At 51.8% G+C, this 19,652-nt stretch overlaps 1 protein-coding gene across 1 annotated transcript in view; it reads left to right on the top strand.

Annotated features, from left to right (window-relative positions):
* Window positions 1–19,652, top strand: part of LOC117871393 (cGMP-dependent 3',5'-cyclic phosphodiesterase-like) — a 370,986-nt gene that overhangs the window by 80,185 nt on the left and 271,149 nt on the right. The window lies entirely within an intron of this gene.

Raw genomic sequence — 19,652 nt, 5'->3', positions numbered from 1 at the left:
GTAGATTGGTAAATTCTGGCTCCTTCTCAGGCTCAGGTTGGCCACCCCTGGGCTAGCAGGTCTCCCCAGGGAGTTTTTGCTCTGGGTAACTCCCTGGGTTGAGGGTGTCACATCCCCCCCAACGGCTGTTCCCACAGTTGATTTCTATTACCGCTCTTGCCCTGTGGCCATCGAAGTGACACTCCAGTGACTGGGCCTGCGTGGTGATGCAGAAGGCCCTGGGTGATGTCCCTCCTTAGGACTGTAGCAGGGGATCATTACATTGACAACAGCAGTTTTAATCTTTACGGTCACCCTTTGTGTGGGGACGAGGTGGGAGCGGACGTGACGCTTCTTGCTGCAAAGCATGGCCGGCCCTTCTTTGTCTCTTCAGCTCAGTATTCCAACTCCCAGGAGATCTCGCAGGCTCAGCAGGGCACGGCCTGGTTGCTCGCTGGATGGGAGACTTGAAAGGGAAAAGTTAAGCGGCGATGGTGACCCCAGTGCTTTGCACAGCACTAGGGGGCGACGTGCTGCACGGAACACTGTGGGTGAGGGGGCGCCATTCCTGCTGACTTTGTACTGTGCCAATGCTCCAATGTGACACTAGGGGGCGCCAGGCTGCACAGAATGCTGTGGGTGACACAGCATGGGGTGCCATCCCTGCTGACTTTGTACTGCGCCAATGCCCCAGTGAGGCACTAGGAGGCGACGTGCGGCACGGAACACTGTGGGTGAGGAGGTGCCATCCTTGCTGACTTTGTACTGTGCCAATGTCCCAGTGAGGCACTAGGGGACGACGTGCTGCATGGAACACTGTGGGTGAGGGGGCACCATCCTTGCTGACTTTGTACTGCGGCAATGCCCTAGTGGGGCACTAGGGGGCGACATGCTGCACAGAATGCTGTGGGTAACACAGCAGGGGGCGCCGTCCCTGCTGAGTTTGTACTGTGCCAATGCCCCAGTGTGGCACTAGGGGGCGCCGTTCTATGGGAGGTGCCGGCATTCAAATCAGATGTGAAAGTTGGATCCTGGCCACGTGGGGTAATTAAGGAGCCCATGGCCGCCGGGGCGTCTAACAGAGATAGGCCCCAAACCAAACTCTGGGATCCCCACACCCCGGAATGGCTTCTTGGATTTCTGTTCTGAACCCCAGTTCTGCAGCCCGGGCCCGTCTTTAACACGCGCCCTGCTGTCCTGGCCTAATTCCACCTCCAGCCTCCCACTCCCTGCGATTTCCAATGGCAACCCCGTGGTTCTGCTCCTGGGCCGGGCTGCCACGCGGTGTCGCCCCAGAAGCGGCTGCCAGTCAGCGCCGGGCGGAGTGAAAGCACTCCCCGGGTCTGCAAAGCACCTCGCTGCCTGGGAAAGGTGCTGTATAAATGGCTCACTAATGATAATTAATACTAATTTCCGTGTACCCTTTCCCGCACGCCCACAGTGCATTACGCCTGTAACCATCACAACGGGGCCTTTATCCCTAGTGTGGGAGCTGGCTGTGAAGGCGGCTGTGCTGCGGGGGACTAAAAATATCTAACAATTATATTGTTAAACAAAGAGCCTACTCAGGCTGGATTTCTAGCCACCCCCCAGCCCTCTCCAGTTTATTCCTATGCAGCCCTGATTTCCCTGCAAATCCCTGTGGCTGCTCCGGGAGACTCTACCCCACCTAGCACTTGCCTCCAGGAGCTTCTGCCTTGGGAGAAGAAACAGGACTTGCTTGTAGCCGATATACGATATACGGGGACTGGGTATTGAGGCTGCTGGCTATAAGCAGAGGGACCCTGTGGTTCCCCCAGGGCTGTCTGAGTCCCATCTGCAAGGTGTCCCTAAACCCTGACCTGGATTCTGGAGTCATGGAAGGGCCAGGCAGGGGCCCCCACGAGAATAGAGTATTGCAACTTTTTTTTATGGAAGGGGCCCCCAAAATTGCTTTGCCCCAGGCCCCCTGAACCCTCTGGGCAGCTCTGGGGCCAGGTGGCTGCACAGAACAGCAGAAAAGCAGCTCTCGGAGTCAGTTACGGTGGGAATTCCAGCTGAATCCATAGGAGAAGTCTCTTCTCCTTCCCAGCTGGGGGGCCCCTGGCGTTGGGGACCCAATGGGTGAGTGGATTCAGCTGGGAGGCATAAGAAAAGACTCTGAATCTCAGCCTTTGTCTCGCACCGACTCCCAACCCCAAGATGCCCCCGTCCCGTAGGCGCATGTGCCCATCGGATTTCCTCTCATTGCCCAGAACCACCTCCTGGTCCCAGCAGATCTGCCAACCTCTCAGCTGCTCTCTTCAGAGCCCCAGGGTGAAGGGGTCGGGTGAGGAGGTCGCTGAGATGGGACTCAGGGTGGAATTGGGAGTGAAAGGGTGCAGCCCTGGGGGTGTGAATCCCCCTCTGGCCAGCAGGGGTCGCTCTCCCCCCCCCCATGCAGCACTTGGGGCAGTAGCTCTAAAATGTCATTAACACAATAACTCCGCCTCCTCCTCCCACTTGGAAGCACTAGAGAAGGGTCCAAAGCAGGACCCCAGGACCGAGCCTCGCCCAAGCTCAGGAGCTGTTTGCAGCATGGATTGCCAGCCAGCTTTTGCAGCATCTGTCTCGCAGCATGTAAGCAGCTCTGCCTAGGTACTTATCCCAGATCACCATAGTAACTAACCCTGGGCTCCGTGCATTGCAGGAGCTGGAATTGAACCCGCAACCTCCGGCGCCAATCCCAAGCCAATCCAATGGAAACCGCCGGGGGGATTTAGAGAGACGGGCTCCAGCTAAAGGCGGCATCACAGACCTCAGTGAATCTGGCCTCAGAACACCCTGGGAGCTAGGGAAGGAGGCAGTGTTGCCCATTGGCTAGCCCACAGGATGCGGACTCAGGAGATTTGAGTTCTATTCCCGGTGCTGCCACTGGCCCGCTGGATAACCTGGGTGAGTCACTTCACCTTCCCATGCCTCCGTTTCTCCACCTGTAAAATGGGGATGGTGGTCCTGACCTCCTGTGTAAAGTGGCTTGCGATCTGCTGATGAAAAGCTCTAGATACAAGCCGGGGATTGTTACTGCTCCCATTTTATAGAGGGAGAAACTGAGGCACGGAGGCATTAAGTAACTTGCCAAAGGTCACCTGGGGAATCTGAGCAGAGCCAGGACTTAAACCCAGCTCTGATGAGACCCGATCCAGTGCCTTAACCGCTAGATCGTCCTTCCACTTGTCTCCCTGGCCTAGCCTTCCAGCTTTCTCTCGCCAACCCCGCCGTCTGCAAAGCGCTTTGAGATCCTCAGACGGAAGGTGCCAGTGAAACACCCCATGTGGCTAATAAGTGGGCGGTGATGAAAGCTCCTAGCAGCATACGGCACTTTGCCCTCTCCCTTTTGTGCCAACCAGCTGTAGCAGAGGAACGCAATAACCTGCAACTAAATTACCATCGCCAAAGATTAAAGCAAATGTCAGAGCAGATAATGAGATGTGACTTGGTAAATGGTAACTGTATGGGGGGGGAGCCTCTTGCGTACAACAGAATAAATTAATGGGAATGTGAAATCCGCTGGAGAGATAAAAGCCCATCTGACAAGCATTAAAAACATGGAGTTTAGCAGGAACAAAGGAAGCTGAGCTCCGATTCGGGGTGGGAGTGATTTTCACGTTGGCTTTTTGAGTCCGATCCTGTTTTGCCCATTGAGTCCAGGGCGTGTTGTGAGCGGGACGTAAGATGCCATGAACTTGCCAGTAGCGCTGGCCAATGCTTCCAAGGGCTGGCAATGCAGCAGCTTAGCACCAGACGTGAAAGAGACTCTGTCCAACTGCAGGGGGGATTGAGGAGAAACATGCGGCTAGCAGTAGTATGCCTTGTAACGTCTCTGTGGTTGAGCCACTAGAGGGCAGCATCACGCTCCCATACAACACAAAGCCAGGGCATTGCACTATAGTTGAGCTCTGTGGTGCTGGAGTCAATGGGTCCCTTGGTTTATCATCTGTATGTGCAGGGCTGGAAGCAAGATCTTCTCCATTTGCCTTTACATGCGATGCCCTGCTGACCCTGCCAGCCTTCTAGTAGTGGCCAGACCCCTCCCACTCGGAGCAGGAGAAATAACCTGACTAGCTTTAAGGTGGATCTGGATAAATTTATGAATGGGATGATCTGACGGGCTGCCTGTGATAGCAGGGGCCCGGCCTCAGAACTGGAAGGGATCTCCTGGGTCATTATATCCTATGGTCACATAGCAGGGGGTCTGGGGATATAAATGAATGTTGGATAGCTGAACTTCTGCAGTGTATAGAGATCACATCAGCCAATGCAGCCACCTCTGGGGTGGAACGTGGCAGCTGTTGCACAGTGCAGTGCAACATGGGTTAAGCCAAAACCAGTCAGAGAGCCAGTATCCAATAGCAGGATGGGATGGAGGTCAGCAGAATGGCCCAGGCTGTGGGAGAACACTCCCTCCTCTTCCGAAAAGAACCCTGGGACCTGCAGTAAGCCCCTCTGAAAGTTGGCAGCTCTGACAGGTGCTGGCACCTCACCCCCATGCAGAGCGGTTGCCTAACAAGCTACCGAAACTGCATTTCTCTCGGGCCACCAGCTCAGCAGTGGTTTTAATTTCTGCCTCCTGGGTAGCTTAACCAGCCCTTTCCCTTGGAAGTCTGGGCAATTGGAGGGCGCCTGGGCGTGACCCCTCTGTCTCCTCCCACTCAGGCGGTAGCTTGGCTGGCCTAGGGCTGAAATGATTGAGCCTTTTGCTGCTGTTGCTTTTTTACCCCGGCTGTGTCGGCCTGTGGCTCAGGACTGGCTGGGTTACCAGTTATCCAGTTCTACCTGCAGGGGGAGCCCTCTGACTGCTCAGTGCAGAGGGCAGGGTGCCCAGACCGGCGTTCGATGCGGCTCTCTCCAGATTTCGATGCAAGGACTTAGAAGTTGGACCATGCCCTGGTTGGTGGGTGTTAGGGAATGGGTTTCTCTTAGGCTTCTGGAGGGAAGCCAGGCTCTGCTTTTCCACATACAAAGAGACAGCCTCCCACCCCCCCGCCCCAGTTTGTCTGTTTCTCACACACACTCACTTTGTTTGCTAATCCCTGGAGCATCTGGGCACTGGGCTTTAAGCTCCAGCCAGCCGGTTCTTGCACCCCAGAACCCTTATTGTGAGCAGTTTCTCTTCTCCGAGGGCCCCAAACAGCCTCCAGCCAAGCCTGGTTTGATGTCTCAGCTCATCACAGCTCCAAATACTCTGCAAGCAGCAGGCTCTTGGGTTTGTGGCGTCTCTTGTGGATGACACGAGGCAGGGCTCCGTTCTAATCAATATACGGGGCGGGGGGAGGGGGGGTGCTTTAGCGAGCTTGCTGGGCAGAGGCAGCCCCTATGGGTTTTTTTCTCTACTCCCCTATGAACTAAACCCAGCATGTGCTGCCCTGTGACGCTAAACAGGCTCTTCCGAAATCCAGTCCTGGGCTCTGCACGCAGGGGCTGGGTGCCTGAGGAACATCGGGTGACAGCAGCATCCCAGAGGAGGGCTGAGATGGGAAGTTTCCACACAGCCGCTTCTCGCCAACCATTGCCATCCGCCCCAGCATGCCTGTCACAAACGTGGGGTGCAAATGCAGGAGTCCCCGTCACGGCGGAGGGAAGCCCGGGCAGGATTCAGACCCCAAAACCTGGATGGCAGGGCCTGACCCAGGTGGGGGGGCCCGCTCCCATCCGCAGGGGGCTGAGTGCTGGAGCAGCAATGGCAGCGGGATGAGACTGGCTCAGTGGCTGCTCTATGCCGGGCTGGGCACAGTTACACTTTCGCTTCCTAGTCGGTTTCGCTCTCCGGTACCGCGCACTAATAAAACCTGGGTGTGTTTGAGTGGCTAATAGGAACTTCAGTGCAAGGCCAGGGAGAGGGTAATGCTGGTGAAAAGAACTCGGATCCTTCTGCTCGAAAAGCACAGCCCTTATCATGAGTGAAAGGAGAATCTCCATTAGCTGTATAGGGCTTATGACACACAGCTTGAGCAGCTGTGATTCTGCCCAGAGGTCCACATTCAGACAGTGCATTACAATGATGCCCATTTTGTAGCCTGATCTATAGATTATGAATAAAAATTCCCAGTCATCACTTTGAGGGTTGGCAGGTTCTCGTCCCAAAATCAGGCCCAGTATTATTAAAATTATTATAGAGTTGGGACCCCTGCCTTCTATATTTACAAATACATCATTTATGTATTTGTAAATGATGTAAACTGGACAGTCACTACGCAAGAGGATAAATGGACACAAGTCAGATATCAGGAATGGCAATATACAAAAACCTGTAGGAGAACACTTCAACTTCCCTGGCCACACAATAGCAGATGTAAAGGTAGCCATCTTACAGCAAAAAAACTTCAGGACCAGACTCCAAAGAGAAACTGCTGAGCTCCAATTCATTTGCAAATTTGACACCATCAGATCAGGATTAAACAAAGACTGTGAATGGCTATCCAACTACAGAAGCAGTTTCTCCTCCCTTGGTGTTCACACCTCAACTGCTAGCAGAGCACCTCACCCTCCCTGATTGCACTAACCTCGTTATCTCCATACTGATTTATACCTGCCTCTGGAGATTTCCATTACTTGCATCTGAAGAAGTGAGGTTCTTACCCACGAAAGCTTATGCTCCCAGTACTTCTGTTAGTCTCAAAGGTGCCACAGGACCCTCTGTTATCATTTATGAATACATTTAGCATAGCCACAGACACTCTAACTCGGTAAGGTAGATAGAGATCATCCAGAAAGTACATCGGCACATCCATACTCCGGAACATCCAGAAAGTACATTGGAACATCCACCATCCCTTGCAGCACCACCTGAAATGTTAGCCATTATCTTCCTCATCACCGACACCTTCCTCATCTTCACCAGTGGCCATCACTGTGCCCCGCTCCCCGCAAGGGCTACATCTGTCCCCCTACTGCCCTTGGATGCCACTTTTATAATATCATGTTCTGATCGTTAGTCTCCCCCGAGTTCGGTATACTGCCACTTGGGGACGCGATCATACGGCTTCGAAGGTGACACCAGTGCCCCAAACAGCGTCCTTAGGCCTGGTCCACACTAACCCCCCACTTCGAACTAAGGTATGCAAATTCAGCTACGTTATTAACGTAGCTGAATTCGAAGTACCTTAGTTCGAACTTACCGTGGGTCCAGACGTGGCAGGCAGGCTTCCCCGTCGATGCTGCGTACTCCTCTCGCCGAGCTGGAGTATCGGCATCGACGGCGAGCACTTCCGGGATCGATCCCAGAAGATCGATTGCTTACCGCTGGACCCGGAGGTAAGTGTAGACCTACCCTTAGAGTGGGCTGCTGCCCTGGACTCCAGATCACAGTTACTCCTTAGAGTTCATCATTGAGGGTTTACAACAAAGTCTGTTTTCTTTGCTCCCTTCACATGGTACAAACTCTGGCGCTTGTGAGTCTGTTCCCTGAACAAACTGTCAGGACATCAAGACTGCTGCAGAAGAGGAACAGTGCTGTCAGCATGGTGCTGTGAGCTGGGTTTGGCGTGGGTCTCCTCTGAGGGCCTTGTCTTTGCGTACCTGCAAAGACATGTCTCTTTCCTGGTACAGCACTGTGGGACTTGATGTTACGGCATTTACCAGCTTTGAACTTGGCAACTTCATTCCTTTCACTGCTCCTAAGCAATGCCCCAAATTCTACGAGGGCAAATTCACAAATAGTTAACAAGACTTTCATCCACTATAGACATAGGCAACCCCTTTGTTGGGGTGATGATGTGGATGATTATTTTAATACCATGTTACTGTAACTGGAACTTGATTTTATATTTACGTGGAGTCTGATTATGAGAACCAAACAAAATATATTACATTCTAAAACATTATCCTGATAATATAGCTATTCATCTTTAATCTTATTAATCATTAATAATTTGGTTTGTTCTATGAACTTCTGAATTTTAATCTGGGTTTATTCATAGATTCATAGATTCTAGGACTGGAAGGGACCTCGAGAGGTCATCGAGTCCAGTCCCCTGCCCTCATGGCAGGACCAAATACTGTCTAGACCATCCCTGATAGACATTTATCTAACCTACTCTTAAATATCTCCAGAGATGGAGATTCCACAACCTCCCTAGGCAATTTATTCCAGTGTTTAACCACCCTGACAGTTAGGAACTTTTTCCTAATGTCCAACCTAGACCTCCCTTGCTGCAGTTTAAGCCCATTGCTTCTTGTCCTATCCTTAGAGGCTAAGATGAACAAGTTTTCTCCCTCCTCCTTATGACACCCTTTTGGTGCTGCCAAATAGGGTGACCAGATGTCCCGATTTTATAGGGACAGTCCTGATATTTGGGGCTTTTTCTTATATAGTCGCCAATTACCCCCCACTGCCTGTCCCGATTTTTCACACTTGCGATCTGGTCACCCTACTGCCAAATAACTGGCCACATTGCCTGACAAACTCCAAATCAAAATTAGATGTATGTAGGTATGTATATATATAAATTAGTTCCAATTAACTTGGTCATTGAGACAAACATACCAATCTTTCTGACTGATTTCTGCAAAGATTGAATCACCCTAGGTGTCTTATAGGGTAGTTAGATTCTAATTCGAATACCAAAATAGTGTGGTACCACAAAGAAAAATGTTTTACTTATTAATAATTGTAGTATTTACACCTCTGCACGCCAAAAGATTGTTGTTGTAACAAAAACTCCCCAAAATATGAAAAATTATAACCTAGTCACGTGACACAAAACATAAAAATAAATCCAAACACGTAATCCCAACATACCACAAACCATACCACCCAGGAGTTAAACATCGCTGTTCAGAGCAGGTCCAGGAAGCCTAAGGGTTGAAATTATGAATTGTCCTGGGTTTATAACCTTGGTTTGCCTATAAAATAAGTGTGATTATTTAGTCAGGAGCTGGCTTTTCTTGAGTCTTTAGATCCTAGATTAAAACAGAAATGGGTGAAAAAGAAAAATATTAACACATGCTTTATTTATTTAGGAAATAAAACAGGCAAAATTGCAATTAGATAAGTTTAACATTTTACGTTGATGAATTAGGACCTATAATAATAAGCGTGATGTATATTGTGGGTAGCAAAGTCTGCTACATGTCACTTGAGAGAGGCTTCGATACTTTCTTAAAAGAATAATCCCTGTGTAATGCAGAAAGATTTTATGTTGCTGGCTTCCTTTACCGTGTTGGGTAAGTCCGAAGTTGCAACTCACTTGATAGGTAATTTTGGAATAATAATGCACAACTGATTAGTTAAATTAGGACGATATCTAATACAAACATACAAGTAACAAAACCATTTAAGGACTTAATGCTTGAATTTTCCCTAAGGGTGTTACCTCGCTCCTTTTCCTACGGCTTCCCCCACCCAGGGGCGGCTCTATGTATTTTGCTGCCCCAAGCACGGCAGTCATGCGGCTTTCAGCGGCATGCCTGTGGGAGGTCTGCTGGTCCCGCGGCTTTGGCATACCTGCTGCCGAAGCCGCAGGACCGGCGGACCTCCCGCAGGCATACCGCTGAAGGCTCCCTGACTGCCGCCCCGACAGCGACCGGCAGGCCGCCCCCCGCAGCTTGCCGCCCCAGGCACGTGCTTGGTGCGCTGGTGCCTGGAGCACCCTGCCCCCACCACTTACAGACTAGAGGAGTAGTAAAGGTTTGCTTTACCTTGTACATGCACATTAGACATAACCTTGGCTAAAAGGATGCTGAACCTTAGCTCTTAAATTGTGGGATATATATTTTTAAAATATACACATATGATTCGATGTTTTATGGGTTCCTAATTTTAATATTACTCTGCCAAGTTCAAGTTGGAAGCAATTTTCTTTGCCTACTTCCCTTCCCTCCCTCCCCGCCCCCCCCCAGCACAGAGTGCAAAAGCGCTTCCTCTTTCCAGCAATGTGTTAGTTGCTGATCAACGCATCAGTGATTTTTGCTGCTGGATTATTTTGAAATTACAAGTTAAAGGCACAGAGACTGTTGCCTAGGTGTATTGCGTGATATGGGCTAAATCAGTGGCTCTCAAACTTTTTTACTGGTGACCCCTTTCACACAGCAAGCCTTTGAGTGCGACCGCCCTTATACATTAAAAACACTTTTAATATATTTAACACTATTATAAATGCTGGAGTAAAGTGGGGTTTGGGGTGGAGGTTGACAGCTTGTGACCCCCCCCCCCCCCGTAATAACCTCGTGACCTCCTGAGGGGTCCTGACCCCCAGTTTGAGAACCCCTGGGCTAAATGAATATTTACAGGGTCTTTAAGACCTGTGTGGGTGTGTTGGGGGGAGAGGGGGAACGAAGCTTTTGGTACTTTCTGGTAAGTAAGGATTTTTCCCTTGTTCCTTCGATACCTCTTATTTAACCATTTCTTTATATTATTATTGAATTTAGTCTCCTGGGATTTGAGCACCCTGCTTTGGTGGAAGTTGGGTTTACAGCTGTGCTTACACAGTCTTGTTGCCCCTCAATTTTTTTTTTCCATTTGAGTCATTACCCACTGACAAGCATTAGTTGTTACATTACATTAGACATGTGATCATGTGATTAAACCCCACCAGTTAGGGTGACTGAAAATAGCCTGGCTATGTTCCGACGAAACCTCCTCCGTGATCTTTCATATAGTTTTGTATGTTGTGTTTTGGTCGACCACAACCAGAATTCTCAGCCGACTACTCCACTTACCTCCAACTCCTACTCCAAATGAGTTCAGTTAAATCTTACTAACTAGCGTCATTCTAAAGCTACACAATAAGCACTTCACACTAGACATATGTAGAGGCGTCGTCCCTCCTTAAATAATTAACCCCTTGACCTGTTTCAACAATTACTTGTACCAGTCCCAAGAAAAGCAAAGGGGAAGGGGGGTTCTACTCCCTCTCTCTTCCCTTGATGGCTAATGTGCTCGTAGATGATTGAGAGGTTATTCCCCAGCCGGGACCTGCGGAGCTGCAAGGGGGAGGCTGGTGGTAGAGGGATCTGGGCGCAGCCCAGGAGAGACGAGGGGACTGAAATTAGGTCGCCCGAACCGTACAAGTTCTGAACTACTGCGGCCTCTTGGCGGCAATGAAAACATAAATCAGTCAGCTCCCCTGCCACCTCATTGGGTCATTGGGCCCCATGTGACTGCCATTTTAACTCTTATAGGTAGCTCAAAATTACAACCAGTTTGCAAAGCCCCCTTAACACATGTATAAAGGAATCCCCTTCTTGCGACATTCGAAACCCCAAGGGCTAGTCAGTAATACCCAATGAGGAGTGCAACGAGGCCGATGTCCCGCATCACCCACTTGCATCCTTACACGGTTACAATTGCCATGGAGAGCTAATGGTGGGAGACGGGGTTACCCACGAGGGTCCTGCCCTGCCACTGGCATGCCTAGTGAATCTGATGGTCAAGAACTCGGGCGCTCCTGTCTCTGTTGCATGTCTGTGTTACTAGAGGCAAAGAACCAGAAAGGGGGAACAACAGCTGTGGGCAAAAGAGGACGTCCCTGGTGAGTTATAGTGAGTGTTTCTGAAAGGCACCAAATTCTGACTGAGAGGTTACCTGGATTTTAACTTAGATTTTACCCAAGATGAGTTTACCTCTTCCGGGTAGGGAGGTTACCCCTGTGCACTGCTGGGGGTCCCTGTTCGGGCCCCAATCTGTAGCCTGATCTATAGATTATGAATAAAAATTCCCAGTTATCACTTTGAGGGCTGACAGGTTCTCAACCCAAGATCAGGCCTGGTATTATTAAAATTATTATATAGTTGAGACCCCCGATGTGCACAGGTGCAACACATCTTCACCAGTGGCCATCACTCTGGCCCTTCCCAAGGGTTACATCTCTCTCCCCTACTGCCCTGGGATGCCACTTTTATAAGATGTTACGCTGATGTTACCATGTCTAATGCATATTCACTAGGGGTTTCTCCCCTCTTCTTTATTTGTATTTACTCCCCTTACCAATCGTAAGGGGTCCTTCTATAGTTTAGTGTATTTATGATTTTACCCCGTTATCATATAGGTCGATTCGTTGCCATGGCACTCTGGTGGTCGGATGTTCAGTCCAAAACCTTCCAGAAGCTGGGGTCAGTTCGTGTTCTGTGGTTGGCTGATGTCGTTATGGACAAATTCCCCCTACACTCTGCTTCCAGTTCCCCCAAACCTATGAGTGACCTACATTTATCTGTGCCAAAGTTCTAGGCCTCAAGCCTCTGGTTCACTGCTGGAGCCAATGTCTGACAGGATACAAGCCTGCAGGTCCCTTGCATTACGGCTGAATATAATAAAGCGGAATATAATGCAAAGCAGTGACTATAATAGAGATAAGCTGGCCCACTGGGCTACCATTTCCCACTCTGTGCATCACAAGGAAGTGAAAAGCTGGGGCTGTCCCCTGCTCTGATATTATTAGCTCATAGAGATGGATCCAAACCCCAGTGTCACACACCGTAGGGGTCAGGCTGTCCTCTCACTTACACTACAGCAGTTCCACTGGCTTGAGGCTACTTGCTGCTGATTTACCCTCATATGAGAGGGGATCTCTGGGGTGCTGGAAATCTGGCTCCAGAGCCGGGGACCCTCCCTGCTCCTCAGAGATCTGTAGCTGATGTTGTCCATTTGAGCAGGCCGGCGGATCAGGGAGTTCTCCGCTTTCTGTGCTGATGGGCAGGGGCAAAGCTCTGGAGACATCCAAGAACTGCTCTGGAGACATCAGCGGCAAGGAGCCCCTGCTTTTGTTCTGACCCACCTGCAGAGATTTCCTGGGGACGGGAACTATGAGCTCCCTCTTCTTCACCGAGGCAACTTTTAGCCGCCTACAGCTCCGGTTCTGCATTTGTGCAGAGTGAGGCTGCCCGCTGGGTCATGGGGCCCTGCTAGCCAGACAAGGCCTGTCACTGGGTAGCAGGCAGTATTGCCCCTCCTTATAAGTGCCAGGGGGCAGAAGGACACTGTCCTTACCTGTACCGCCCCACCCCTCGGTCCCCAGGCCACAGTTCTGTGATCAACACCTAGTTGTGGTCATTGGATGTCACGCGTCAGGAACATTGGGCGGATCCACTGAGGGATCAGGAAGGAATCTCCCTACAATGTCTAGCACTGCACCATGGTCCATGTGTCTCGTAGGAGATTTTCACCTTCTTCTTCTTCTTCTTCAGATGGCAGAGGTAGATGTAGAGCAACAATTATAATTTTACATGGAGGTGGCTAAGCCAGATAATTGAGTCTGGAGTAGCAGAGTGTATTGTTGTGATGAACAGAACATCAGAACATAAGAACGGCAAGACTGGGTCAGACCAAAGGTCCATCTAGCCCAGTCGTCTGTCTTTGACAGTGGCCAATGCCAGATGCCCCAGAGGGAATGAACAGAACAGGGAATCATCCAGTGATCCATCACCTGTCACCCATTCCTAGCTTCTGGCTCCTTTGTATTTGTGAATCAGGCATTGAGTCATTATCTGTTCCCTGGTCTGTTCTGGGTGACCACAGGGAGAGTTTTTAAGTTTCCATTTGTGCAGAAAGTATCCGCATCTGCCATGGTTTGTGCGGATGCAATTTAGGGTTGCCCATGAGCTTTGTGGAAGACTGTCGCCAGAGATCTCCTTTAACTCCAGTGGCAGAGGCCTGTGGTTCTGAGCAGGAAGAACTGGGTTCCATCTCTTCCGGTGCCATGAGCTCTTAGACTCAGTGATTCCAAGGCCAGAAGGGATCACTGTGATCACCCAGTCTGATCTCCTGTATGACACAGGCTATTAAAAAAAAAAAAAAAAAACCCTCCAGAGGGCTACAGATTTTTTACAGCCCTTTGCACTCCTCCTCTTTAGCCAGGCTAGGCTCCAGGATGTTCATCAATTAAGCATCAAAGCCTCCTTGAGAGGGAGGTGAGTAGAATTCCCATCCCCCTCTGGCTTTAGGAGCAGCAAGAACCTGCAAACTCTGAGAAGGAGCTTGTCTTCTGCTCGACTCCGGTCTCCGCTTGCTCTGCTGCTCCCGCAGCCCCCAGGATGTCACTTCCCAGCTGAGACGCCGCGGCTGGTTTCTCTGGTATTGTATAACAAGATCACCTCTTAATTGGGAGCAGGGGCAAATACGGTCCCAGCACGCTCCGAGTCCCAAGCCGAGGCATCAAATACTGATCCAGGCAGGCATTAGATCCGCTCTGCGGGCGCAGCTGCAGCGTCAGACCCTCGAACTGCCCTTCTGTCGGCAGACGACTGGGGCCAGGGCGAGTGGACAGTCTCCTTGGCTGCATTCCCCAGAGTCCAGACCAGGTTAATTGGCTCTGGAACCTCCTTCCTGCCAGGAGGTTTCACGGCTACATGCACCAGGGTTGCTGCCCCGCCCCCCTGGCACTGTTTGGGAGGGCGTGGGAGTGGGGAGATGCTACTAATGCTTGAGGACAGTGAGGGGCTGATAAAACGCCCTGCATAAGCCAGCCAGGTTCCCCGTGCAGCCCACTCCATGGTTGGTTCTGCTGGATCTCAAAGCACGTGGCAGACGTTAGCCCCTGGAGAGCTGGTTCAGTGTTATCCCGGGGCTGGAGCAGAAACTGAGGCACAGCGGGATTAAGGACCTGATCCTGACAGGGGCTGAGCACTGAACGCGGAGAGGGGCAGCACCGCTCCAGGCTGGCCCACATGGCCGAGCAGGGACTAGAGCCCGACTCTAACCACTAGCTGGTACTGCCGTGTCCCAGCCAGGCTCTGGGTATGGCTCCACCGCGTTACACTTGCAGGCAGGATTTTCACGCCCCTTTCCCAAGTCCCTGAACGTGTGTGTGTGTGTATGTGTGAAATCCCAGGTTTGGCTCAGGTTGGAGTATAACCAACATGTGTGAGTTGCAACCTCACGTTGCCAGGGGGGTTAATGGCGCCCTCCTGAGGAGTGGGACATTAGGACCAAAGGAGCATGAGCGATGTCTTGTCCTTGATGGTGCATGACTGCCGGGAGCTGATGACCCCAGAGTCTAGCCAGCCCCACAGCCGGCTCGGCTCCAATGCCCGGCAGTGATGTGCCGGCACAGGCGAATCCCTGCCTGGCATTTGTGCCGAGGGTTAAGTGACTGGCTGGCCGTGGCACAGCAGTAAAGGCACCGCAGGCAGGGGTGGTGGATCAAAGGGGGGCAGGCGCCCATCAGTTGGGAGCGCAGAGGGTTGGGGTAGAGGAGGGATCCGTGTGTTACCTGTGCTGGCACCTGGGTCCCCGTGTCGCTAGCAGGGCACGGTGGACAGTTGTGGGGGACACCCAGCAATGTGGGGGAGCCCTAGGCAGCAGCTGCTGCTATCTGACAGGCAGCAGGGAAGGCCAGTTTGACGGGGACATGTAAGTGGAGCTGATGACAGTAAGAACTAGAGCTGAAGTGGGAAGCTCTTTCCCTGAGGGACGGATAGCCCTGCCCTCTCCCCTGGGACTGTCCAGGGAGTCCGGCCTTGCAATGTTTCCACCCCGATCCTCACAGCAAGAGGACCTGGTTAATGTCAGAGGTAGTGAAGCCCCTCGGTGCTCAGCGGGAATAGAGCACTGCTCCTCCGGGGGCACTTCTCTTCAGCGCTGGCTCCAGGGTTTTTGCCGCCCCAAGCAGCGGGGGAGAAAAAAAAAAGCCGCGACTGCAATCGGCGGCAGCTCCACCGCGTCGCTTTCTTTTTCGGCGGCAATTCGGCAGCACGTCCTTCCCTCCGAGAGGGACTGAGGGACCCGCCGCCGAAGAGCCCGACGTGCCACCCCTTCCCCTTGGCCTCCCCAAGCACCTGCTTGCTGGGCCAGTGCCTGGAGCCGGTCCAGCTTCTCTTGTGCCAGCCCCTCGGCGCCGGGCTGCTTGGAGACGAGGGATGCTCAGAAGGGGAAACTCGATGGAGGCAAAACTCCACGTTCTGGGCTACTAACCTACACATAGTCCCTTGGCCTGTGTGCGGGGAGGGGAGGGAAGGCTAGTGGTGTGGTGCTGCCTTCCCGGCCTCATTCCTTCTGATCCCACCCAGACCCCAAAGTGGGGGGCCCTGTGGGGTGTTAAATGCATGCCTCTGGAGGGGCCCTGCTGGGGCATGGCACTAAAGGAGTGGCTGTCTCCCCAACACATCAAGCCCGGGGAAGGGACGTGAGTGCTGTCAATTCCCTTGGCATCTGCTGTCTCTGCTCTGTGAGGCAGAAGTCCCCAGCGGATGAGGGTCTGTTCTGTCCTGCCCCCATGACGGCAGTGTCCGAGCACGTGACATGGCTAACCTCTGTCGTGTGTAGTTCATTCTCTCTCCCATCCACTCCTGGGGGGGACCTGTGTGCGCAGGGGAGGGTTTTCTCACCAGGTACACCTGGGTCTGTGTTTGGTGGCGGGGAGGGGAAGAAATGTGCCTTGTCCTTGGAGCGGAAGGTGGTGAGGTTTGGGGCGGATCTTAGGTCCTGCGGGAGTTTGTTTGGGACCAGCCCCAGTGTCTGGCACAAACGAACTTTATCCTGAGGGCAGAAAGTCCCACTGAGTCTGACGAGCCAAGTTGTCAGCCGCAGTTCTCCTCCGGGAGCTTCCAGCTCTTTCAGGGATCCTGGACCCCGGCCACTGAGCACGTGGAAGGGAAGGACGGAGACCTTGGATTTGACAGCCAGGCTCCTGCAGGGCCTCCCGTGGGCCAAGTGCTCATTGTGTGGCAAAGAGTTTCCTCTGCGTGGTGTTCAATTTCCTGAGTTTCAGTTTCTTGGGCCGGGTCTTTGTGCAAGTCACTACATCAGCAGGCTTGATAACAATCAAATGACCTATGTGAAGAGCATAGGATGGAACCCCCCCCCCCCCCCGCATTGGCGCCTGGATGAGTACTGCTACGAGCTCTTTCGACAGACTTCGTGCCTTCAGCTAGTTAACCGCTAGCCGTGACGTAGCGCTTCCGAGTCAAATGAGCAAAACCCCAAAGCAGATGGGGATCTAAACAATCAATACAACAAACCCATTGAATCCTAGAAGCCGCAGCTCCCGGCGCCGCGTTGTTAGATAACCATGCAAATGGAGATGGCTTGGCTGGAGCGTTCGGCATCCGGAACAGCTGGCTGAACGTACCGAGCGTTGTCATTATGGAGATGGAATGCAGGTGAAAAGTTCATAAGGCTGTTTATTCCAGGGCTTGGGGCCACCTTCTGTTCTCCTTCCTCCTGCGGAACAGCACAAATAGTGCCGCTGAATCTGATGGGCCGGCTCGGGGAGCGGGGTGTATCAGGGCCTGGGCCCTGGGGGAGCAGGGAGGATTATGGGATGGTGATAGCAGGAAGCAGCATGGTCCAGTGCAACATGCACAGGTAGGAACCCCTTCCTCTCACTGCATGAACTTGGGTCAGTCCTCTCTCCTAGTCCGTGCCTCAGTTTCCCCATCTTGCCCAGCGACCTTCTACTAAGATCAGAGTCCTATTGTGCTAGCTGCTGCTCATACACATAACGGGAGACACTCTCTTTCCTGAGGCTCTTACCGTCTGAATAGATAGGACAAAGGATGTAGCACTAGAGCATCACACATTTCATTGCTTCTGCAAGCCAAGGGCTTACTCAGTGGGGGGGGAGGGATAGCTCAGTGGTTTGAGCATTGGCCTGGTAAACCCAGCGTTGGGCGTTCAATCCTTGAGGGGGCCACTCAGGGATCTGGGGCAAAATCAGTACTTGGTCCTGCTAGTGAAGGCAGGGGGCTGGACTTGATGATCTTTCAGGGTCCCTTCCAGTTCTAGGCAATTTTTTATTTATTTAAAAAAAGGTATATCACCATATATTTATTTTTATATTTACCCCAATGAGAGACAGCAGCTCATTAAGCTGCTGCCCATGATGCACACAGTCAGCAGAAGGTGGCGCCAGAGAGTTCCCACCACAGGCCTCATTTTTCTCTCACTAATTTTGGTTTTTCCCTTTTTCCTTTTTCACCCCGGTCAATGGGGTCTGCCCAGTGGTGCCTAAAGCAGCCCTGGGAAGTTTGGAATTGATTGGCTGCAGCATTATTGTATTACAGAGCACGAGAGAGCAGGCACAGAGGTCAGGGTGAAACCTCGCTTTGCTCAGCCAGTTATCCCTGCTGTCCTGAGGTGGAACTGAGGCACAGGGAGATCAGTGACTTGGCCAAGGTCATTGTAACCCCTGGGACCAGGGTGACCAGATGTCCCGATTTTATTGGGACAGTCCCGATATTCGGGGCTTTTTCTTATATAGGCGCCTATTACCCCCCATTCCCTGTCCCGATTTTTCACACTTGCTATCTGGTCGCTGATCACTGGCAGATTCGGTCCAAGGAGAAGGTACGGCACGGCGGCTGGTGGGGTCAGGAGGGTCTGAGCAGCAGCTAGCCGGCAGTGTCATAAGGAGGTGGGAGAAAACTTGTTCATCTTAGCCTCTAAGGATAGAACAAGAAGCAATGGGCTTAAACTGCAGCAAGGGAGGTCTAGGTTGGACATTAGGAAAAAGTTCCTAACTGTCAAGGTGGTTAAACACTGGAATAAATTGCCTAGGGAGGTTGTGGAATCTCCATCTCTGGAGATATTTAAGAGTAGGTTAGATAAATGTCTATCAGGGATGGTCTAGACAGTATTTGATGGGACTGGACTTGATGACCTCTCGAGGTCCCTTCCAGTCCTAGAGTCTATGAATGGCTAGCCAAGGCCAGAATGGAAGCAGGAGGTTTATATATATAGGGGCCAGTGATCAGGGCCACACGACCATGTGGCCTATCAGGAAGCGGGTGGTGGCGCCCCGGAAACTGGCCAGCCCACGTCTGTGAGTTCCCTGGTCACCTAATGCAGAAGTGGGGCACAATGGCGAAGGTTACTTCCCGAAATCCCCGGGGTCTGGGGTGCTGGGGGACCACAGTCATGGTGGGAAGCTGAGGCAGAGCTGGCAACTGAATCCAAAACGTCTGGCTCCCACGGTAACCAAAAGACCACCCGTGTGCGATGAGTCAGGATTCGTTATTGGTGCGGCTGTAGGACACGTGGTGGTGTTTCCCGAGCCCTGCTCGCTTTTTCTAAACTTTCGTCCCAAACACATTTTGAAATCAAACAAATCTGGGCCCAGATTTTGCTTTGTGCCAATATCCATAGCAACGAGCCATCATAGGCCTAAAGTGAGGCCACAGGGGGTAGGAGGATAGCTACCTTCAAAGGCCAGTCAGTAGACGCTGGGGAGTAATTTTACCCCGTTATTTACCTATAGTAATAACACTCCCAGACCTCATGGGGGTGTTGTGTGGATGCTCGTTGTGTTTGGTCATATCTCCCTTGTGGCTGTCTGTAGTGTTACAATAGCCTACTAGTGGCTTACAGCTAGAGGAATTATTCCTTTAGCTCAAGTGGTAGATGCTTTGACTTGAGCGCTGGAGGTTTGAGGTTCGCCGGCCCTGTATACGAATAGCCCTAGGGTTGTTGCTCTGAGTACTGGGGATCAACACTATATAGTGCAGCCATATAGTGAGCGGGATGGGGAGACAGACATTAAAGCAATGGCTTGGACGTGGTAATCGGGAGTCAGCACGCATACGGAGAGCCTGGTAACTGGATCCATATTTCAAAGCAAAGCCAAACAACCGCTGGAGGCGAAGAGCAGCACACCTGAAATCAAACCCTCCTGACGCTGATTTATTTATTGATCGGCTCCTTCGCGGTCTGCCCGGGGCTTTTCCCAGGGACACGGATCACTTTATTAAAACCTACGCGTGGTGGCTCTTTGAACATTTCTCTG

Source organism: Trachemys scripta, chromosome 1, assembly GCF_013100865.1.
Source record: "Trachemys scripta elegans isolate TJP31775 chromosome 1, CAS_Tse_1.0, whole genome shotgun sequence".
Taxonomy (NCBI): domain Eukaryota; kingdom Metazoa; phylum Chordata; order Testudines; family Emydidae; genus Trachemys; species Trachemys scripta.
The sequence above is the reverse complement of the archived record's forward strand: the minus strand, read 5'-3'. Positions and strand labels throughout refer to the sequence as shown.